General features: G+C 35.2%; 1 protein-coding gene across 1 annotated transcript in view; it reads left to right on the forward strand.

Annotated features, from left to right (window-relative positions):
* The window catches only part of LOC141824849 (anaphase-promoting complex subunit 6), a 38,735-nt gene that overhangs the window by 23,734 nt on the left and 8,093 nt on the right, over nucleotides 1–6,908 (forward strand). The window lies entirely within an intron of this gene.

Below are 6,908 nucleotides of genomic sequence, written 5' to 3' on the forward strand. Positions count from 1 at the left end.
TATTTGTTTTGATATTTAGTTCTGATCTAATTGGCATTTTGGTGTATCTTTGATCAAGGTTTAAAATCTCGACCCGTGCTGAGGTTTCGGTCCCGGACTTGAATTCAGCTTTTGCAGTTCCAATTCCAGTTGCCTGCCATCTCCTCCAGCAGCAGTTTTGGGATTTTTATTTATATATAGGACAATTATTATATATATGTCATGAAACAAATTTGGTCTAAACCTTTCCAATTCTTCTTCTTGATACAATCTCCTCCTCCTTTCCTCATTTTCTTCAAAACTTCACCAATTTTGCTATCTTTTGTTTCCCTTTGCAAACAAGCTCAATTCCTTCACAATTAAGTCTCAAAAGAGATAAGAAATAGCAACCAATCATTAGCAAGCAAAATCCATTTCACAGTAAACCATAATTGCAAAGTATCGATGACACAGCGAAATCCAAAAACTATTCAAAACCAAAGTGATACATTCTTTGTTCTCTAAATTTTCTCACTGTTTTTAATCCATTCTTTTTCCATAATGAAGATTGATTACTAATGTTTATCATACTGCAATTTCTCTGCAATCCGAGCTCAAATCAGTGCTCAAACAATTTCAAAACAGCAACTGGAAAATACTGAAATTCTGCATTTTCTGTTTTTCTGGAATTTTTTTTTTCCTACTGTTCTATTCTGTTTTTCCTTCCATTTTTTTCCAGTTTGTAGATTAATTACTAATGCTCATCATCATGCAATTTTCCTTTCAATTTGAATGCAAATCAGTAGCTAGAAAAATTCTCAAAACAGCAGCTGTAAAAATTCAACAGATTCTGTATTTTCTGTTTTTCTGGATTTCTTCCTTCTGCTTCTTTTCTTTTTCTTTTGCTCTTAACTCCCCCACACTTAAACATTTGTCTGTCTCAGACAAACCAAAACAATACCAGAATTCAGCATTTTCCAGATTCCAGAAATCAGAATCTGCATAATTTCAGAATCTGATTATCATTCAACCCCTTTTGTGCCAAATCTACAAAACATCCAGAGTAAACAGCTTCCCATTTTAACCATTGCAACAAATTACAACAACAAATGATAAAGCTATTGATGATTCGACAAGTGTAAACATCAGGTTTGCATTTATCTACTGATAAGCTTCTTTCTGGAGCTTGAAATCTGTGTGATTCTCTAGCACTTCTTTTCTGTTTTTTTTTTTTTCCTGGAATCTTTTCTTTAGTTCTCCTTGCTGTTTCCTTTCACAATCTAAATTAAATTCTCAGTTTATTGTCTAGAGAATGCTTGAAAAAGAAGTAATTTGCACCAGAATTAATCAGCTTTCCAGATTTAGAACTTTACAAGACAAATTTTTGAAACTTCCTGTTTTCCTGATTTTCAATCTGATTTCTTACATATTTCTGATCTGATCATAATTCCTTCCTTCCACCGCACCAAATTACAGCAGCCATTTATAAAGCTATTGAGTTGCATTACATGTCTACTAATCTCTACTTTAAATCTGCACAACATCAGCAACAAATATATTATAGAATGTTCTCAAGAAATCCATCTGCTGCAATCAACATTAGCAGTAAACTGTTTTTCTGAATTTATTCATTTTGATCTTACTGCTGTTTCTTCTTTTTCTTACTTGCATTCATCAACAACCATCATATTCCAGAATCCAGCAACTGTTGTTCATTTCAGACAACCATCATATTCCAGAATCCAGCATGATTCAGCTCCTCTGTACCAAATTTACAGCAATTGTCAAATCCCAGCATTCTGCAATTTCCAGCTTCCTACAAATTCCAGCTTCCTTTTTGCCAACTTCAGTTATTATCAGATTTCCAGCATCTGCTATAATTTCAGAAACCGATATAAACAGGCAAAACAGAAATCTACATCTTCAATTCCAATTCTTTTCCTGTATCTGTATTTACAAATGATTATTGAAAGAATTTCAAACAAAGCAATTCAAAACTTCATCAGCTCACACAAATCCTGCAAATCGTTTAAAATTGGCACATGAAAAGAACTGCCACTTCAAAGTTTCAGAAATCCAGCTGGAGCATATTCAGATTCTGAGATTATTGGCTAGAGAACAAGAATTTCATTTAATTAATATCCAGTTTACAGATTCTTTCACAAGCTGATACTATCCGAACAGATTTCAGCCAAACCATTTGTGCCAAAACAGCCATCTTATACTATTTATTCTTTCTCAGACAGAACCAAACAATACCAGTTTCTGCAATATCCAAATTCCAGCAATACCAGATTTCCAGCTCCAGATTCAGCTTTCAGCATCAATACTCAGAAACTGAAATAAACAGACAAAACAGCAACATCTTGCGCAAAATCCAGCATTTATCAAACTCCAGTATTTATCAGAAATCAGCATCTGAATTTTTCAGAATTCAAAAACTCTCCTTAAATCTGTTTTACAGATCAAGACCTTTCCTTCCATTACTTTAATCAGTAATGAAACTCCTTTCAACTCAACATTAGCTCAAGAATTTTATGCAACTTCTGTTTATCTGCAGCCGGATTTTCAGCTCAAATCCTACTTAATCACACAACAATTGCCTTCCATTTTACAGCTTATAGAATCACAACAATAAAGCATCAGAAAATTCAAGTCACAACAGGTCTATACAGTCTCACACTCTCAGAAATAGCACTGAACAGTCCTGCCAAATCAGAATTACTTAATACCTTGCTCCTTGCTATTTCCTCTCCTTTACTTGATGCCATCAACAAACTTGATAAAACTCTCAACTTGATACTCACTGACTACTTGAAATGCATAAGATCCACCGAAATTTACCAACTCAACCAAGCTATTGATACTTTCCTCACTCTTTGAAACAAATTCAAAACTTACATCCATTCTTAACTTGGTTGGTTACTCACAGCAAGATTACAAATGAAGATTATTTCAATTAACCAACTGTACAACTCCTTTAACCGATAGAGTGCAACCAAACATCCTTCCCCCACACTTAAATCCTTAACCATCTCAAGCAAGAAACATTAATAGCATTCAAAAATATCCACATCCAAGATAAAAGAAAAGGTGTATCGAAATTAGGATGAAAAAGATTTAAAGGAAAATGATGTGAAGTATAGGTATAGAGTGATTTAAAGGAAAATGTGTGGTTGATGAAACAAAATTATTAGCCTTCATAAATGTGGACCCATCATAGAAAATTTAGCCTTGAAAGAACACAAGCAAGTTCTAGAGTAATCAATCACAAAAGTGCATCACACAAATAGGGTATAAACCTCACTAGGTAGAAAATGTACACTACCTTAATTTCATCACTCTAGAATCCATTACTAAGGGTCATTCAAGTGTTCAAGAGCATTCATCCATGAACTTAATTCCAAAAATAATCAATCAAATTTAACTCACTTTCAAAGATCTCTAAAATGATATAAAGACTCTCTAGGGGGATACATTTATTCCTCACACCCAACCATGCATGAAATGAAATTCAAGACTTTATTTCAAACAAAAATGCTCATGAAAATGGCATGTTATTACTGATATAAAACTGAAAATGAAAAAGAAAAATAAAAGACGGTATAAACAATGAAAAGAAGGTGTAAGATAGAAAACTCCCCTCTAGGTCGGGTAGATATCATCATGAAATCCAAACATCCACCTCTAGCTCCTTTAATTCTTTAAAATGATTCCTTGAGCCGGTGGAAATACTCCTTTGATCCATTTATGCCTCACCTTATACAGAATAATTTCATAAATCCATGCCTTCTTCATTCTGGTAGGCTCCAATTCATCTTTCTTCACATGACCACAAATTAATAATTTGAGCCTCCTTAGTGGTTTTCTGAATGATTTCACATTTTCCTCAAAGTAAATTCTATATACCCAAATGGTAGGCTCCACACCAATCATATCAACCATTGTCCACCTTATAACTTCCTTTTGTTGCCTTAGAACTTGAAATGATTTTTCTTCTTGCTCTGACTCTGAATTCTGGGCAATAATAATTTGTGAACTCTGATTTTCTTCCAAACAACCATTTTTCAAATCATCTGATAAAATTTCAACTCCAACTGTGACTGCTCAATAGATATGGGTGATCCCTGGGGCTCAGTGCAATCCCCTACACTAACATATCTATTTTCTGAATCTCTCTGATATATCACTCAAAAATGGTGGTCCCTGGGGTTTCAGTAAAATCCCCTACACTCATGTGATCATCCTCAACTGCAAATGAATCAGAACTAGGCTCCAAATCAGCTTCCTCAATTACCAATGCATCCTCTCCATCATTCAAACTGAAATCAACTTGCACTTCTGTGTTTCCTGGACTTGGTTCACAATTAATTTCTGAACTTTGAGCTTGCATTTGATTCATGCTACTTACAAGTTGTTCAAGTTGCCTCTCAAGATTTTTCAGGGTTGTAGCAGCTCTTTGTTGAGATTGTTGTTGCAATAACATTTGTTGCATCATCTCCTCAAGCCTTTGTTCTTGAATCAACTCACTAGAACTCCCATAATTCTCTTGATTTGAATAAAATAAGTAGGCTGCTGAAAATTTTGTTGAGGTTGATATGTTTGCTGAAAATTTTGATTTTGGTGTTGGAATTGATTGTTTTGCTGTTGAACTTGATGAAAAGGCTGTTGAAACCCTTGTTGAAATTGCCCACTTTGAAAATTCTGGTTTTGAGCTTGAAATGATTGATCCACTTGTTGAAAACCTTGATAAGGTTCCTGCAAATAAAAATGTGGTTGTTCAAATTGTTGAAAAGATGGTTGCTGATAAAATGAATTTCCATACATGTTGCAAACCAATAATGATCAAAGCAAATAAAGAAAAATGAAAATAGCTCAATTCAAACAATCTCTACTAGTTTCCCCGGCAACGGCGCCAAAATTTGGTAAGCCCACAATTGATGTCACGAATGAGCCTCAAATTAGAATTTATAATCGAAAACCCTTAAACTCACAAGAAAATGTAATATAGGGGCCACGAGTCGTATTTTCCAAGGACTAGCAGAGAATTTGTATGAATCAAGCTACGTTGTCGTTCTATTTTTGGGTTTTTATATAAAATGGGGGTTTTGGTGTTTTGATGATTTAAAATAAAATGTAAGTTCAAATCAGTAAATGAACATCAACAACAAAAAAAATGCAATTTGCTAAACTAGAATTGAAACCATTGAAACTAGGTATGAAGCACACTTAGGAATGCAACTCAAATGAACTAACAGTATCAACCTAGATTAATTAGCATTGAAATCTAAAATGAATCTAACATTCAACTCTCTCTGCTTGTAAGGAATCAAAATTCAACTAACGTTTATGAATCTAAAATGCAAAACTCAAAATACTAACAAGTTATTGAAATCAGAACTAAAATATAAAATGCAATGGAATAACTAAAGGAAACAATATACTAAATCAAGGAATTGCATTCTAAAGAGCCAATCTAGCTTGCAAGATAAAGATGTAATCTAACTATCATATGCAATTAACTAACACATGAAACTAACCCTTAAGCCATCGAATGAACTACTAGTTAATCAGATCAAAATACTGATACGGTGAACAGTGAATTGAAACTTCAGACAATTGAAATCAGATTCAAAGAAGGCTGCAAAAGTGAAATTAAGAAAACATTTAAAAGATCAGAATTCAAACATTATCAAGAACATTAACCAAGTAAATCGAATTCAAGAATCAGTGCACAATTTTGCTCAGAACATGAATGAAAATTTCATTACAGAAACAAGAATCTGAAAAACAGAACAGAAATAGCATAATCTCGGATCTTCCCTTCCAAAATCAACTCCAATCTTGTCGTCACACAAGATCTGATAACAATCATCAAGAATCCAGAAACACAGCTTCAAAACTCAGCTTGATTTGATCTAGCTCGGATCTGATCAGCAACAGGGAACGCCCTGATGAAACTCCGAACAGAACTGGATCTAGATTTGATGATTCAGCTGGGATCCTTCAAATCGCTGGTGATTTAAAGCTCAGGAACCTTCAATAACCAACGAGGAACGCCTCCAAATGACTCGAATGCTCCGATTAGGTTGGATTGAAGAGAAACCATCTGAAATTCGCGGCGGAGGAAAATGCTCTGATGAAACCCTCACCGTGCAATCCCGCATACGATTAATCCCAAACTCAGTTTGTAGTTGATCTCTGGAAGCTGGAGATTGGCTTTGAAAGGAAGAAACCCGAAAATCCTACACTAAAGCTAAGAAAACGAAGAAGAAAACTGGCGAAAACGAAGATGCTACAGTGCTGCTACAGTAACCGCGTCAAAACACTGTTCATTCCTCTTTAAAACGGGCTACTGTTCTTAACGGGTCTGCTCCTCTGCTTAACGGGTCTGCTCCAAATTCAACTTGATTCAACCCTAGTTCAACCCAATTTAAGCCGGTTTAGCTCCAATTCGATCCCAATTCGATTCCGGTTCGATCCCAATCAACTCAAATCTTGATCATGAAGTTCGGTTCAAAAGAATTTGACTTGACTCGGTCCCAATTAGCTCGATCATGGTTCAATTTGGACCCTACAAACAACCAAACTTAATTAACTCAAAATTTATCGTAAAATCACAGAAATTAGAATTAATTGCCAAAATATACAATATTTCATAATTGCAATCAATTCATATCATTTAGCATTTTATTTTCATGTAGAAATCCAAATTAAATCCATAAAATACAATAAAATCTTAACCCATCAGTGACAGAGCGGTCGGCTGAGACCGATGTAGAGGCCAAGTGAGGCAGTAAGCGGCCGAATGAGGTCAAGGCCGAGTAAGATGAGCGGCCGAACGAGGTCGAGGTCGGCCGAATGAGGTCGAGGCCGAATAGGGTAAGCGACCGAGTGAGGTCGAGGCCGAATAGGGTAAGCGACCGAGTGAGGTCGAGGCCGAATGAGGT

Source organism: Curcuma longa, chromosome 3 (genome assembly GCF_044706935.1).
Source record: "Curcuma longa cultivar G26 ecotype Majalengka, Jawa Barat chromosome 3, ITB_CL_G26_1.1, whole genome shotgun sequence".
Taxonomy (NCBI): domain Eukaryota; kingdom Viridiplantae; phylum Streptophyta; class Magnoliopsida; order Zingiberales; family Zingiberaceae; genus Curcuma; species Curcuma longa.